The sequence below is a fragment of the Triturus cristatus genome, chromosome 5_1 (assembly GCF_964204655.1).
Source record: "Triturus cristatus chromosome 5_1, aTriCri1.1, whole genome shotgun sequence".
NCBI classification, from domain to species: Eukaryota; Metazoa; Chordata; class Amphibia; order Caudata; family Salamandridae; genus Triturus; species Triturus cristatus.
This window is the reverse complement of record NC_140587.1, coordinates 912,411,841-912,430,084: the sequence shown is the minus strand read 5'-3', so window position 1 is coordinate 912,430,084 and position 18,244 is coordinate 912,411,841.

Genomic DNA, 18,244 nt, shown 5'->3' with positions numbered 1-18,244 from the left:
CGAATTCAACAAAAACAGGAGGAGTGAAGGCAATAGTTTGGCTATGACTCTGCAGAAAGGGTCAAGTCCAACAGTAACAATACACGATATGATCAAATTAACACATTTTAATACAAAAACAATATTCAAATCACTACCAATGAGATACAACATATATTATAATAAAATCAGTGTGATACATTCTCAGAGTGGTGTGAACAATTTTATTGCATTAAAATGTGTTCATTTGGTCATACCCTCCATTGTCCCTTTTGGATTGACCCTTTCGGCATTATACAATACTGTGATGAGGTATTGTTAAAATATTAAATATACCTGTGAATGATATCAAATTGGACAGTGTTGCACCTAAATATTTTACGGCTGAGGATGGTAATGGAGCCTGCTTCACTAGATCCTCAATGAATCCATCCTATGATATGGCTGCCTAATGGTGTTCAGATGCAATCTGGCTGTTTCTGGGTGTTCCCTTTCTAAATCAAAACTGTTCTGAAAGCTTGTCAGTCTCTTACTCAATCTATTACTACGAAGACCTAGGTTTCCGAAGGTATATCGGTCATAAAAAATTGGTTCAAAACCCTATAGGTATTTTGTATTCCCCTCAATTTGAGAATTTTTTGGGTAGTCACCAACCAGTTAGCCACCTTCACTTTTTGAATCAATAAAAAATTTATAAAACATTTTTACTTCAAAACTGTTCTGAAAGCTTGTCAGTCTCTTACTCAAGTCATGGCCTTTCTGGTTCTGTTACCCTGTCTTAAAAACACAAAATTGTAAGTTTTCTATGTACTGTGCAGGCATTAAATAACGGGAGGGATAAAATATCAAAGTTCAGTATTTATCGCACCCCGTTGAAGCTGTCCATGCTATAGTTAATAGGTGCATGGCTTTTACTCTGGATGCGGTAAGTTTCACAATCATACCTCTAAAATTACAATGAGAGCTCATGTGCTTAATTTGTAAAAAAAAAAAAAACATACTTACAAGGGCCCATTGTTATTCTCAGAAGCCTGCTGTTGGCACAGCTAAATACCTGGGTTGCTGAGTACCAAGGCTACCTACTGTTGATCTGTTGATTCCAACTCCTGCTTCTTTAGTTTACAATTTTACACTTCCTATCCCTTAAGATCATTCTTGCACGTTCTTTTTGATCCCTGCTTTGTCCCTCTGTCATTGTTTTCCTATATTTCTCTTCCTCTTTCTCTCTCTTTTCTGCCTTTTTCTCTCTTGCTCTGGGTCAAAGTCTGATGATGAAAACTAAGTCAAACACACAAAAGGTGCAGTAAGTCTAACCAATGGCAATCGATTGGGGTAGTATTCCAACACATCATACATTTGCCCACCATCCAATCTCGGTTGGGACCCAGCCATATGCAAATCCCACTTGCCCATGCTCTAATAGGAGAAGTCCAACTCAAATTTCTTAGGTCAGGTCCTCGCGGAACCGGAACAGAAGAAACACAAGACTGCATTCATCCTGATTGGGGCTCATCACTCAGATATAGCTTGGTTCCAGTGGCACGGTGAGGACAGGACTCATGTCTGGGCATACCCTTGCCACTTAGGGAGGTACAGCAAACAAAGCAAAAGGTGATGAGAGAAATGCTTACTATATGGATAACCACTGCCATTTGCTTGGGGTAGAATTCCAACCCATCCCTCTTTAGCCCACCAGGCCACCTAAGTTTGGACTTAGCCATTTGCACATCAGTCTTGAGCCTGCTCCACTTGGAACAGTCCAGTCTGAAAAGTCCAGCCTGGTCTTTTCTGAACTGCAACACAAGCAGCTCAGGTTTCCCCTTGGGCCTATTGTTTTAATTCCATAGAATCCGTCTGCTTGGCACTGTCCCTTTGATAGCCCACTGGCATCAGCAGCATGTCAGGACACCAGCACTTCTGTCTCTAATGAAGAAAACCCATTTTGTGAGTTGGAAAAGTTTTTCTGACTCATAAAATAGGTTTTGCAATCCATACCAAAATGCAATTTAGAAGGAGCATAAAATGGGCCTTCCTTCCAAATTGTGATTCGATGTACAATGTACGCCTTGCAGCCGCAGTTCTGTTTGCAAACCATTGACCATTTACCAACACCGCAAAGAAGCTGGTAACCAAGTCACAAAGGGGAAGGGGCCCCTCGTTTGAGACCCTTTTCCATTGGAAATAACATTAGCAGCCTCGAAGGAAGATGTCAGTGGTACATCAGTGTCGCTTTCTTTAATGATAATTGACTGTTTTAAAGGAAAAAGTTTTCCATTTTGAAATGCAAAGATTGGGATGGTGGTCTGTTGTGCTTTGCAAGCCACCATCTCTGTATTTGTAGCCAATCACACGGAGTCACAAATTGTGACCTGCTTAATCAGTATTCATTAGGCACGTCATTCAGCTACCGGGTGCAAATGGCGATTTACAAGATGACCTACTAGTATATAGGTCACTCTGCAATTTGCAACACACCAGGGAGCAGTTTTTTTGCAAACAGACTCTTCCTACATGTGGCCTGAAATCCCCTCAGCCACATGCAGACAGGATATTTCAAGTGGCCCTGGAGCTCCTCGACCTTACAAAGGAATTTGACCTTCGGCTTTTTTTCTCCAACTGGTATCATAAATCATACGTGAGCTGCAATATTCTAATAAGATACAGCAGGGGGGTGTTTCATCCTGTATTTAACACTATCCTGCATGCGAACCTCTATGACTCACGCATCCCAAAACACTTTTCACCTCGGTATAGCTGAATCAGGAGAAACACCATTTAACATTTAAAAAAAAGAGAAGGACAGCTAAAAGTCTTTTGCTCAAGTGAAAGTGCTGCACGGGAATCGATCCAATACTCCAGGCTTTAAGTGGGCCGGGTCCTGCCTGTGCTCTGCACCAGCAGTTCTAAAAAATACAGGTGCCGAGACGGGTCTCCTGCGGGCGCTCCATTTTTGCCCCCACCCTCAGGGTGAAAAAAAAATCTTACCTTGAGTGACTTAAAACCCTAAATACTGATAGAGGTCTTACCTGTTAAATATCAAATAAACGGGCTGAGAAAAAGAGAAGGAAGGCAGCGCCACTGTAATAACATACTAAAATGCATATCCTAGAAATGTTATCGAATAGAGAAATTAAAATACACATCACTGTCAGCATTTGTGTCGCCCGACAAAGTCATAACCGTGTGACATCGGGACGGCGATGACAGGGCGGCCTGTGCCAGACAGGAATATTCCGTGTGTTTATTTAACTTTCCAGGAAGTGTTTGTGCTCCGAGTCATATTTCATCTAGGCTCGGAGGTGAGACGGGAAGCTGTACATATGGTCTGGCAGGCGGCAGATGCGTCTGTCAGTGAGACATAAAAATCAGAAATACTCTACACGATCTGAGACCCCCGACCTTACGGACTCAGCACCACCTGTCTGCTGACGCAGCAATCGAGGCTCAACGGCGCAGAGAGGTTTTATTTTGTGGTGTTTGTCCCTCTGAATTAGTGTGTTTATGCAACACTTGCAAATGCAGTAGGATACAGGGTGGTATCGCCGAAGGGTTTGCGTTTATTATTTGTATTGTATTGTAAATCTTTATTCGATTTATGTAAAACCATAAAATAAAAAGCATAAACATTCCAATCAATAAAAAGAGGTGTCTGGTCACATAAAACCAATAAAAAATAAACCAGTTATAATAAATATAAAATTTAAATGAACATTCAGTTAAAAAGAGAAAATCACAATAATACATCAGCTAAAATATAAAAATCATTTCCCCACCATGGTATTCAAACTAATAGCAGCCAGTAAAAACGTGTGCACCGTCACACAGATATACTCAGATTGTAATGACTGAAGATAACTAGAGCTGATCTACATGTCCTTATATTAAGAGAGTTAAGCAAAGGTATAAGAAAAGTCTTCCTTGGCAGATCATATAAAGGACAAAATAACAGGAAATGTAACATCGATTGATTAGTTTTCTAATCGCAATGTCATAATCGATATCTGAGTCACTGTAGGTGCATCTGGGATGGGAGACTAACAGATGAGCAATGCCAAATCTAATTCCTATCAAATAAAAACGCTGTAGGTGGTATGGAAGTGCATACAGATAAGGCTCCTTACCAACAGTTGTTGTTAATTGATGATGAGCTGCCCCACTCTTTCTCCTGAGTTCTTGATCTTCCCTTGTCTTTGCCAACAAAGAAATTAATTCCGCTTTTAGGGATTTTTCAGAGATAGCAGCAATGTCCTATGGATTGTAAAACCAATCCTGACTCCCCAGCAGAGTAAATTGCTCTTTAATATATTAGAGCTAGGGAACAAGATGTGCAAAGTCCAAACACAGAGAGTCTGTAATTATATCCCGGCTCTGCTGAGCTTCAAGTTTGGCCCAGATAGACTGTCACAGCAGCAGTAGAGCTAGCTTCAGATAGTCTTCGAGATACGAGAGACCCAACTCTGTGGGGCAGGCATAGGTGGGGACCACAGTAGAAACAGGGAGAGGTTTCCTCAAAAAGACGTTTTCACTGACCTGCCAGGGCACAGTACGTACATATCCCCAAATATCTGCACCATAAGAATGGACTGATCGAGACTGGGCCCTGTAGATTTTGATCACAGGATCTAGGGGTTTGGAACCCAATTTCCTCGAGAACCTAAAAATTCCTTCAATTGTTATGTCAAACTGCTGTTTTCTTACCCTTATAGGTGTGACCAAGTAGATTTATAGTCAAAGTGCTCCTCTAGATAGACCAAAGAAGGAACTGACATAATTCTAGTGCCGTTTATAAAATGAGATCTGTTTAACGGGGGAACGCCCACATATCAGAGTGTGCGACTTCGAAATATTGGTTGATACACGAAGGTTACCCATAAATGAAACAAATTGGTTTAAACAATCTTTCCAAGGCCAAACCCGCGGGTCTTGAGATTAAAACAAAGTCATCTGCGTACAATAGAGCAGAACTACATCTAGAGCCTACCCTCGGAACGTCTGCCTCCACACCAGACAGGGATGCATCTAGGTCATTAATATACATGCAGAACAAAAAAGGGGCAAGTACGCAGTCCAGTCGTACTCCACATTTAATACTAATTGGAGGAGTACATTCCCCCTTAGTCCAATATCTAATACTGCCTCTCACAGCCTCATGAAGTTTCGCTAAATACTGTACTAGAAAAAGCTCTACCCCCATCTTTAGCATTTTATCCTAGAGCGGCCATCTGTTGACGCAGTCAAAGGCGGGACTCAGGTCCATAAATGCTAAATGCAGATGACCTGATTTAGCCAACGCATATTTACTAACGAGGAGGTGTAAATTCAGGTATTGTTCAATGGTCCCATGTCGTTTTCTGAAGCTGAACTGGTTAGAAGAAAAAATGCCCCTCTCAACCCAAGTATCCAATCTATCCAGAAGGATCCGGCCCAACAATTTGGCTGAGGTATCGATTAGAGAAATGGGTCTGTAACACCGATGATGGGCCCTGTCTCCCTTCTTAAAAATTGGGATTATTAATGACTTGGACCAGGACTTAGGTGGACCAGCAATCCATACACTCCTTAACACATATACAATTAGAGCGACCCAAAAAGGAACATTATCTTTAAAAAGATCAATTGGTAGTTCATCAGGGCCAGGGGCCTTGTTACTAAGACTGCATTTCAGTGCTAATTCAACTTCTTCTAGCGTAATCGGGGAAAGCCCATGATCGCCCTGCATTTGAAAAGCCACCACAGAGCTAGTGCATGAACTAGGTTAGGGCCACCATCATAAACTTTGGGGTAATGATCCAGCCACTTACGCTGCGTTATATTAACATCGGAAGAGCTCTTATTTGTATCTCCTAAAAATGAGCTATCAATTACCCTCCAAAACAGGTAGGAATCATTCCTGGAGCTAGCATCAGAGAGCTGATCCCATGCTTCCTGCCTAATGGCCCCCTTTCTTTTAGAAGTAACCTGCTTATACAGCCGTCTACAGTACCTTACTTCCTCCACCTCCCTGGGGGCATGTTTTAGTGCCACAATAAGATTGTGGTGTGCTGCTGAACAGGCAGCATCAAACCATTTCTTGAGGAAGAGCTCTAGTGCTAGTTTCTCCTGTTAACATTATGCTTGCGGAGTTGCAGATCTCATTAAACGAATACTAAATACTATTGGGCTCCTCTTCTTCAGACAAACAGACTGATACCTGGTTACAATTTCTACAGCCGCGGTCTATGCAGGTAACAGCGGTGGGGCCCAGTGAGGGGGGGTGAGGAAAAAATGTATTATTTCACCTAAAAACGTGTTGGGACTCATCGTAGCCCTTTTGCAACAGATGCCTTTGTTCCGCTTGGCCTCTATTGCTAATATGAAAGAAGCAGGGTTATGCCGAACCATACCACTGATAGAGAGAGGGATAGGGGTTTATGATTGATCATACAGAATTTTATGATTGAGAAATCGCCAACCATCTTACATCTAAACTTTTCTAAAAATATGATAAAATCAGCTAAACTCCCAGATCCTTTCCCTGTAAACGTGGTCTGTCTAATAGCTAAAGGGGGGAGTGTGGTTGAGGGGGGGGGGGTTAAAATCTAAAGCAAAAAGAAGCGAATGCTTAACAATCAGTACATGTAAGTCATCACCACAAGAGGTATGGATAAAGTGCAAATAATCTTCCTTATCACATCCATCATCACTACAAACAGAGGATTTAGAGATAGGGCAACGCTTACAGTTAAAATACCATCCCCAGGAAATTGCAGGGTCCCCCTATAAATTACTCATATTTTTTGTAAGAACAAGGTCCAGGGCATTATTATAGTATTTGCTGCATTTATTACATAAATAGGTGCCAGGGCCCTCATGAGGAGGGCACTGCAGCTTGCACCACCCTTTGCCTCTGCCAGCACTGCCAATGAATGTACTAGCACAACTACTAACCATCACACTCCTACAAGTGGGACAATCCAGACTGTTCCCGGCCCCGAAAAGCTACAAGAATGGCGTGGGTGGCAGGTATTAGTCATTGTTATTGTGTATCGAATTAATAAACTACTGTTGTTTTCCTGATCTCTAAATCAGACAAACAGCGCCACCAAGTTTCGACTGTTATAAGTGCAGGTGTTGACAATAAAGTGCCGGTGAGCAGCACCGGAAACCACCGCCTCAAATTAAACATTGCAAGGGTAGTGTATATTTACCATCATAAAGACTGCAAGTACACTGCAAAATTGTGTGCGTCATGCAAGCGAACACGCAAGCGTTAGTAAATATGATGCTGGGTGTCCTAACATGCACTATACAAACCTCCCCCCCAAAAATGCACTGCAGAAAGCTAAAATGTGAGGGGAAACAATCGAGATAACTCCTTCCTCCACTATTATTGTATTTTATATAGCGCTTTACATGAGCACCTGATTAGCAAGGACAGGGTTTGTTTTTTTAGACATGGGGAGATAAAGCTATTTGCTCACAATCACAGGTTTGTGAGGGGACGCCTGTACACAAACCTGGGTCCTCAGTTACAAATCGGCAGCTCTGTCTATAGGCCACCTCCTTCCCTCAGGATGGATTCTATTTAAATTAGGCAATGGCGTTTAGACAGAACATTAGTTCATTCATACATGGCATGGCGGCGATTGAATTACCTTAGTATTAGCAAGGACACGCTAATAGGCATCAGCGTGTGTTTCCTTGTGTCAGCCGCCCTTTCAATAACTCCTCGCATCGCATCTCTAATGAGATGCAAAGAAGACGTTCCCTCAGAAAACAACAGTGAAAAAGTCGCAAACCGCACATCGCGGTATTTACAAGCCGGACCCTGACACCCATGCCGATATAAAAAGCTGCGCTAACCGCGGTTATCGCCGTAAGCTAACGTCTGCTACATTTTAGACTTAGCTATATGTATAAAGGGAGGTGGATTGTCAGGGTACGACCACCATGGTGTATCAACAATGAATTCCCTATCGCTGCAGTGTTATCGCTGGATTTCACGCGATAATCCCGCATTTCGCCCCTATCGCTGCATTATTTATCGCCTTTGAGATAAGCGTTGATAATAACGCGATATCTCGGCGATGAAATGCAGCGATAGCCGGCGATATTTAAAACAGTGCTAAGCGCGCTTTGCGATAATTATCGCAGCTCCTTGTTAATATGCCCCTGAGTGTGAAATAAAACTAACGCGATTGCTCAGTTTAAGTGACTGCTCTTAAAAGTTGACAGCTTGACTTTGTTTCTGCGGTTTCTGTATGACTTTGGGCGATATTCCCACGCTCGCTCAATATTTATCAGACTGATTTTTTCAAGTATATTGCATTTTTCTCATTAAGATAACTATGTGGTTCGTGGTTAATTGTATATTTACGGCACATTTGACTATGGGGGAAGGCCTGATCACGAAATGATGGAGCACGTGCTACTGGGATGAGGAAGGCCTGACTTGATCCTTTGAGCACCTCTGGTGCAAGTGCTGGGAATATCACACCACGGCCAGCAGCACGAGGCATGTGGCACTGATGCCTACGACGAGGTGCAGAGAGAGCAGCTCTGTACCTCTGCTAATTAGTGCTTAATTTGTGTCAGCGGTAGGCACCAGCAGTCATTTTTCAGGATGACCATTTTTTTATCATCACATTTTAACCTAGAAAGAAGCACTGTTCTACTACAAGTCCAATTAGTCCTCTAAAGTCTTTACTAAAGAGTTATGGGGCATATCAGCAAGGGCCGGCGATAATTATCGCTCAGCGCTCTTAGCGTGAGGATAATTATCGCCGGCCAACTCTGAATTTTATCACGGAGATAGCGTGCTATCAGCAACGCTTATCTCCAAAGCGATAAAATTCAGAGCGCAAGCTGCCAATTGTGAGATTATCGCTGGAACTACAGCGATAATCTCACAAGGTTTGGCGATAGCTTGCTGATAGGGATAGACATACTTAGCCATGATATCCACCTTACATAGGATATCATGGCTAAGTCAGAAAAATACTAGACGTAAAAAAGCAGCGACATTTCTCCTATTAGTTTACTCTGGAATGCCCCATTTGCATCTCATTAGAGATGCAAGGGGAAGCGTAGAGTAAAAGGGTGCTAACATGCGAATTTGCGTGTTAGCACCCTGTTGCTGATAGGGCGCTAGTTTTATCTCTGCTTTTTTGGCTTTTAAAGCCAAAAAAGCAGAGATAAAGCCCTTGTTGATATGCCCCTATTTTCTTCTGGTTCGTGCGTTATGGAAGGGCATTGGCTGGGTACAGAATGCTTGTTCATCCCAAACTGAGCCACAGAATCTTTGCTCGGGCTCACCATAGAATTATGACTGGACTTAATATTGTATGTTCTGCTTACAAAGGGTGTGGGAATGCTTCCAGGGATGTGTATGCGTCAGGTTTCTTGAAATGTATATGGTTTTCAAAATACCCTTGTTGCTTCCATTTTACACCTAAAGCTGAGTGTGTTGATGCGGGCAGAGGTTTATCTTAACAATCAGGGGTCGGCGGTTCAGCAACAACGTGTTACCATCTGAATGAAAGTTGCTACAGGCAGCAGTTCAGAAAATCCAGATTCTGCTAATTATCTATTTTGGCTCCGGCTGGTTTACACCCAAACTCGCTTGTTGATAGCTGGCTCACATTCAGGGGCGTAGTTACCAATGGTGCAGCAGGTGCAGTGGCACCGAGGCCCAGAGTACTTGCGGACCACTAAACCCTCTTTGTTGTTGTATTTCACTGGACTATTAAGTAAGAAAAAGATCTCCCTTTGGGCCTGTTTGTCCAGTCTCACACACGCTTCACACACTTACCATGGTCACATTCAATACTTTATGTACACCCCCCGTTACATTGAGGTTCGAATACCACACCTGTATGTTATAAACATATTTTGTCACTTTGTTTATGAATAGATCACCATATCTAATCTAAAAGACATTGTCAAATTTCAAATAGGTATCAGAAAATATAAAACCACTATCACAATTTAATAAAAATACATACAACCAAATTAAAAAACCCTTTTTAGCACTTGGCGAGGTATTTTTCTTTTTCCCCCTATTTCAGAATCAAAAGACAGTTCATTACAGAAATACATAAAGAACAGACTGGGAGAGTACATGTATTTGTGTAATAAAGTGCCTTTTGAATGAAGGAAAAAATGTAGATAATATGTATATATTAAAGGATATGTGGATAAAGAAATATGTAGATAAAATGTTCCCTTGTCGATTTTGATTTAAAAAAAAACAAAAAAAAACTATAATTTTTAGGTCTTGCCTACCAGACTACGCAAGCTGTCTGCTTGGAAAAGGCTTATTATGGACTTGCCAAGAATTTACAGTGGGCTTACAGCTGTCAATTCCATACCATTGGTTGGCTTTGTTGTTAGGCTTATTTGCTTGCTCTCTATTTGATGTCTTTCCTTGGACATCTTGTTCCATCTTGTGCTTGTCCCTCCCCTAGAGCATAACCACTTTGCCATCCTTTGGCTTGGCTGACTTGTATCCTTCCACTGCTCACGTTTAGAGAGCCACTTTTTCTTTGCCAAACTTCTCCATGAGAGTGCATGGGATTCACTGACAAAATATCGAATACCACAATATCGAGGTACAAAAATATCGTGACAAAAATATTGCAGTCATGAATATCGACATCCTATCTACATCAAGGTAAGTACAAAAATATCGGAAAAAAAACTATTGACGACTAAAAAATTGTTGTTAAAAACATCGTTTTTTTTTAAATGTTAAAAAAATTATGTAAAATAAAGTAAATAATACATAAAATTAAAAGAAACATAGTTAAAAATATTTAAAAATGTTTAAAAATCATAACTAATACATATAGGTGCTGATTCCGATCGGGTAAAATTATTTCCCGTACGACTCGTATCCGTATATTTTTACGTACGAATCGTACAAGTCCCGTCCCACCGGTGAAGTACTATTCGTACGTGAAAAATACATACGAATCGCTTCGGGAAAAGGTCTACGAGACGTACCTGGACAGTTTTACATACAAATCGTAAAACTGAAGTCCGAGCGCACAAGTACGATCCGTAATGCCCTTTCGAATATACAAGCGTATGTAAAACGTCCCGTACGGAGTGAACTCTGTACCACTCGTATCCTGGGTAAACTTGTGCCCGGGATATGAGTCGTACAGCCCCCCCCACCCCCGCGTATGTCCGCACGTCCCCGCCGTATGTCAGCACCGTACCCCCCGTATGTCAGCGCCGTACCCCCCCATGTCCGCACCGTACCCCAGCCCCGTACTTGTACGCACCGTACCCCAGCACCGTACCCCAGCCCTGTACTTGTATGCACCGTGTCCCTGCACCATACCCCAGTCCCGTACTTGTACACACCATACCCCAGCACCGTACCCCAGCCCCGTACTTAGACGCACCGTACCCCAGCACTGTACTTGTATGCACCATACCCCAGCCCCGTACTTGTACGCACTGTACCCCAGCACCGTACCCCAGCCCCATACTTGGATGCACTGTACCCAAGCCCCGTACTTGTACGCACCGTACCCTAGCACCATACCCCAGCCCCGTACTTGGACGCACCGTACCCCAGCACCGTACCCCGCCCCATACTTGGACGCACCATACCCAAGCCCCGTACTTGTACGCACCGTACCCAAGCCCTGTACTTGTATGCACCGTGTCCCTGCACCATACCCCAGTCCCGTACTTGTACACACCATACCCCAGCACCGTACCCCAGCCCCGTACTTAGACGCACCGTACCCCAGCACTGTACTTGTATGCACCATACCCCAGCCCCGTACTTGTACGCACTGTACCCCAGCACCGTACCCCAGCCCCATACTTGGATGCACTGTACCCAAGCCCCGTACTTGTACGCACCGTACCCCAGCACCATACCCCAGCCCCGTACTTGGACGCACCGTACCCCAGCACCGTACCCCAGCCCCGTACTTGTACGCACGGTACCCCAGCACCATACCCCAGCCCTGTACTTGGACGCACCGTACCCAAGCCCCGTACTTGTACGCACCGTACCCAAGCCCCGTACTTGTACGCACCGTACCCCAGCACCGTACCCCAGCCCCATACTTGTACGCACCGTACCCCAGCACCGTACCCCAGCCCCGTACTTGGACGCACCGTACCCCAGCACCGTACCCCAGCCCCGTACTTGGACGCACCGTACCCCAGCACCGTACCCCAGCCCTGTACTTGGGCGCACCATACCCCAGCACCGTACTCCAGCCCCGTACTTGGACGCACCGTACCCAAGCCCCGTACTTGTACGCACCGTACCCCAGCACCGTACCCCAGCCCGTACTTGGACGCACCGTACCCCAGCCCCGTGCTTGTACGCACCGTACCCCAGCACCATACTACAGCCCCGTACTTGGACGCACCGTACCCCAGCCCCGTACTTGGACGCACCATACCCCAGCACCATACTTGGACGCACCGTACCCCAGCACCGTACCCCAGCCCCGTACTTGGACGCACCGTACCCCAGCACTGTACCCCAGCCCCGTACTTGTACGCATCGTACCCCAGCACCGTACCCCAGCCCCGTACTTGGACGCACCATACCCCAGCCCCATACTTGGACGCACCGTACCCCAGCACCGTACTTGGACGCACCGTACCCCAGCACCATACCCCAGCCCCGTAATTGGTCGCACCGTACCCCAGTACCGTACCCCAGCCCCGTACTTGGACGCACCGTACCCCAGCACCGTACTTGTACGCACTGTACCCCAGCACCGTCCCCCAGCATCGCGTATGTACGGACCTTACAACAACATTGTGTATGCGAGCATGGTACAACAACATCGCGTACGGACGCACCTTACATACGCGAAAACGACTCGTACTGAACCAGGACACTGTAAAACAGCACAAGGAGGGTCAATTCGAATCGCACAACACCACAAAACACGTCTACAGTACAAAAAACATAAAAATGACTGACCTGGCACATCCAAACAGGTAAACAGAGGCCCAAACTCACAACCACCTCTTATAACACACCCACCAAAATTTCAAACTCAGGCCCACCCACAAATGGACCAATAAAAAGGGCCCACACACACAAACCATGAGCCTTTGCAACAGACTCACAGCAGCTACAGAGCACACCCCAACAAATGCACCCATACACCTTAACATATACACCTTCACACACACTCCTTCACACATACCCCCTCTTCACATTCTCACACACACCTTCACATTAACACCCACACACCCACAACCATCCACACCCTCACCCCACACCATGCCCACAGACAAGAATCCAAAGTTCACAAGGGAGGAGCTGGACATCCTTGTCAACGAAGTCATCAGAGTCGAGCCACAGCTCTTTGACAAATGCTAATTGGGGGAGAGCTGTGACCATCCAAAACCAGCCTACTTATTGAAGCATTTTAAGGACATTTAACTCTGTGCAATAACCTTCCACCAATGTGCATAGCACACATAGTAGACCAGAGAAATGCCCAGGAGCCCTTACCAAAAGCTTTTTCTGCATCTAGCAGTAGCATTCTGACCCTGGCCCTTGTAGGTTTGGCCACATGAAAAACTGCAATGGAGGTATTAACAACTCTTGTTGTGTCTCTACCTGGGATGCCCATGTTGTTGCGTTGAGACTAAGGGACTTATTTTGATGTCGGGCGGAATTGCTTCTGCCCAACACGACTCGATCCTGGGACCGACCGACACCTGGTGGGTGGTCCCTACCGACTCATTTCTATGCGACTGAACAATGTTCGGTCGCATTCCCCCTTTCCTCAATGGGAGCTCGTGTTACAGCCGTGAAACCGTGCGTAACACAAGCTCCCATTGAAGAAAGGGAGGTGCAGTTCATCCCTGCGCCCCTTGGCAGGCACCTCAAGGTGCCTGCCGCAAGGTGCAGGGATCAACAGGGGGGCAGCATAGGTGCCACCTCGGCCTCTAACTGGAGGCCATGCACCCAAGGGGGCCCTGCTGGGGGACCCCAAACACACTTTCCAACATGGTTTCCATGTTGGACAGGCTGGCAAGGAAACCATGTCGCAAACTGTGCATTGTAACCTCAAGGGCAGAAAGGCCTGCCCTTGAGATTACTAGCCGGTTTCTGACTGGCCAACGGGCTCTCTGAGCCCATCAAAAGCCAGCCGGAATTACCGTACGGTTTACTTTCCGACCGCCTCTATCATAATAAGGTGGCCGGAAACTAAACCGAGCGGCCCATTACGATGCGGCCCTAAAGGCTCTGACCGCAGGTCCAAGCCTTTACGGGCTGCACTGTAATCAGCCTCTAAATACTTGAAGTCTTTTCACTGCCATCATCAATATTACTGACTAATAGCATAAAGGCAGGCAATGGTATATCCAGAAAGGTTTTATAAAATTCGATAGGAATAGCATCCTCACCAGCCACCACCCGTGGATGCTAAAGAACTAAGGGGCATATTATCAAGGACGGCGTTAAAATTATAACCAGTTTAGCGGCAGAAAACTGCAGTTTTCTGCCGCTAAACCGGCGATCATGTTTAACGCCGTCCTTGATAATATGTCCCTATGCGCCTCAGCAACATCCACTTCTGTAATATCATCCTCTAAAGCTTGCACCTCTGGCAAATTTAAATAGGGAAAGCACGGCATCTGTAGATATCTATCTATATATTGTATTATTAATGAAACAGAGCCATATAGTTCTTTATAATAATTTCTAAATTGGTTAAGAATAGCTTGCATTCTGTAATGGCATAACACCCCTGTGTCCCTAATGCACTTTAATGCGTTTCTATGTCTCTTTTCCGCAATCTGATGTGCAAATACCCTCCCAATATTCTCTTCATACTCATATTGAAGTTACTGATTAGTCTTATACATAGCTGCAACCTCCTCCCTATAACCAAGGGCAAGTATGGATCAATTTTCTAATAACTTCAGATATATTCCTTGCTCACTTGGGTTTTTATGCAGAACCACCAGAGCATGAACTTGCTCCAATTCTTTAGCCTCTAAGTGTACTTTGCAAATCCTATCTTTCTCCTGCTTATTTCTCTGCAAGATATATTGCATTGCAACCCCGTAAACATACGCCTTTATCATATCCCACACAAAATGGGGTGGCGCAGAGCCTACATTTATCCAAAATAGATATCTCTCATAAATCCACTTGTGCAAACAATAATATCATATTGCAATTGCATTAACAAAGTCTTATTTTTATTCGCAAAATGCATTTCTGTTAATCTGAGAATCTGCGGTTTATAAGAGCAAATCTCTTGTCTGACCAAGCATTGCTTTAAAGAGTGGGTCAACCCTGCCACATTCCAACACATTAACTTACATTGAGCTATACTTTATTAGCAACATTCTAAATGTCAGCAACATCTCCCCTACGGTGCATCCTAGGAGATATCCAACTAACACAAGAAAAAACAAACATTTCAATTCATGACCATACCAATTCATTTTATCCTGCACCCACCTACATATCCAACCCCAAACGAACCAACCCCCTGCGACCCAACTGTGACCCACATATACCCTTCCAACAAGAAAGTATTTAGTGCATCCCCTAGGGAAAAAATCATCCCTCCCATTGGCTGTCACACCTCACAAACAGCCGTTAGTGCGACCCTGCCATCCTGCCCCTGCCTCTACAGAGAAACAAAGAATAAACAATAAGAAACCACCCCCATCATAGCAAAAAATCGACACCCCCTTAATAAAAGGTATCTTCCGAATGCAAGAGTTTACTCATTACAGTAATCTAAGTTGTCATCTTACCATTGCTTAAGAACACCAGCAGCATCACCCTCATTAGTACAAATCTGTATTTGAACACCCTGCACTATTTTTAAGCGTGCCGGTTCCAGCAAAAAGACATGTGCCCCAATAGCTTTTAGAGGATCAATAACTTTCCGGAGTTCCAACTTTGATCCATTGTGAGCTTACAGAAGTCAGAATGCGCATGGAATGAGATTGAATCAACAACAGCTGGTGCAGGTGAAATGTAGTTGCTCAGATATATAACCTGCCTCAGTAGGAAACTCCCAATATATACAAAAATAAGCTTGATCTAAAATTGATCACCTTGGCATTGACCCCATTGCGAGAAATCGGTAGCCGATGTGCCCTTTGTATTTGGCAGTCCAGATCCCAAACCGATAAATCAGGGTAAGCAATTGAAAAAATTGAGTGATACATTTATGAGGATCTTCTCCTTTTCCCTCAGAAATCCCCAAAACCCTGAAGTTATTTAGTCTCCCATTTGTCGGCTCACAAATAGCAAATTGCCGATCATGCTGCTTAATATCTGACAAATATGTAGCCAATGCTTTCTTTTTTTTTAGACAGCCAAATGCCTTATTGGATTTGCCTTAGGTTGGGCTGTTGCTACCTTACTGGAGTTGCTTTCCTTAGCTATCGAGGGTAAGAAAAGAGTCTCTTGAGTGTCAAAATGCGGCTTCCCACCCAGTTCATTTTGAGCAGTGCCTGCTGATTTAAGTGTTGTATCATCGTATGATCTCCGAGTTGCCCCCCCTTAAAGCTCTGTGTCATGTTAGATCAGGGGTTTCCAACCTTTTCTGTAACAAGAGCTACAGATCGTCAATGAAAATGATCCTTTAGCAACTAATGTTAGTGTTGCAATAGTGAACACATCATACTAGATTACATTAGTGGCCACCATATATATAATGCAACCGACAGTGATCAAGTTGGTGTTCAGGCGTGGTTACCTGCAGTAATGTAAAAAAGTCTTTGTGAATGTGGAATGCCTCTAGATGAGTAATACATAACAGCCATAGCTGCAGTGCCCCCGGTACCAATGTAATATTATTAGGAATAAGTCCCCTTAACACTGCTTGATTTATCACTCAAATAGCAAATTTAAATATATTTTGAAAACATCAGTTATCAGTTCTGAAAATACACATTTGGTTCTTGAATACACATGTTTCAATTTTGGCTTACATGTATTTATTCAACCAAGCAGAAGCTTCTAATTTAGTAGGCTGGGCTGCACATGGGAGAGCTACTTAGTGGTAGCTGGAGATCTAGCAGTGGCTCACTAGCTAATCGTTGGAGAAGCCTGCGTTAGATGAATGTCTTGCCTCGCTTTCAAAAGAAAACAGTTTACTGTTTAATCAAAGCGGTATTATCCTGGGGAGACAGAAACTTGTCAGTGGGTCACCCCTCGTTGACATACTCTGAGATTATAGAGCCGGCCAATGCCAAAGCCAAAGCTGCAACTCCCCCTCGGCAATACCAAGGTCTCTTCTGGCTTACCCAATTCTAAGACGGCAGCTGTAGTGGGTGATACTCTGTTTCCAAAAGGAGCAGTCATCCGGGAATCCATTCCAGAGGATGCAACTTTGTATCCTGTGAAACCATCTCGAGGGCCACAGCCGAGCAGTTCCATCCGGCAGGCTATAACTGCCTCTCCAAGTGCATATTTAATCAGAGAAGCTGCCAGAATAGACAGACCTCAATTCTTTCTCACAATGGATGCTAGAGTCATCGATAGCAGCTTCAGAATGGGACTCTCAATCTGAGAGATAGAATGCTGCTCCGTATCCATGCGGAGCCGACACTACTGACAAGAGCAGCAGCCAATGAAGGTAGCTGATGGCCGCTGCTGCGATGCAACAATATCTGATCAGTAATGTGTTATCAGCTCTAACCTGAGAATAGTGCAATGCTTCTGATCGATGCTCCTGTATGAGTTGAACAATAGTAGCAAGTGTGGGCTCAGATTCAGCCACGATTTACCAGAAGTGACAGATTCTCTAATGGCCCCATCTACCTCTACTGCCCCATTGTGAGCAATGTGACCCGGGGCAACGGTATGAACAGTATTAGCATCAGTGGGAGTTCCCTCATTTCGCCAACTGAAAAATAACAGATTGCTGATCATGCCGGTTAATGTCTAATGAATATGTAGCCAACACCTTCTTTTTTTTTGTTTGAGACAACCCATTGCCTTATTGGATTTCTCTTTAGGTCAGGCTGTTGCTACTTTACTGGAGTTGCTATCCTTAGCTATCAAGGGTAATAAAAGAGACTCTTGAGTATCAACATGAGGCTTCTTACACAGTTCCTTTTCACCAGTGCCTGTTGATTTAGGTGTTGTATCACGGCATAATCTCTGAGTTGCTCCGACTAAGCTCTGTGGGCATGTTAGATGAATTGCTTGCCTCGCTCTCCAAAGAAAACTGTTTACTTTCATCAAAGCAATATTATCCTAGGGAGATAGAAACTTGTCAGCAGGTCACCCTTCACTGACATTCTCTGA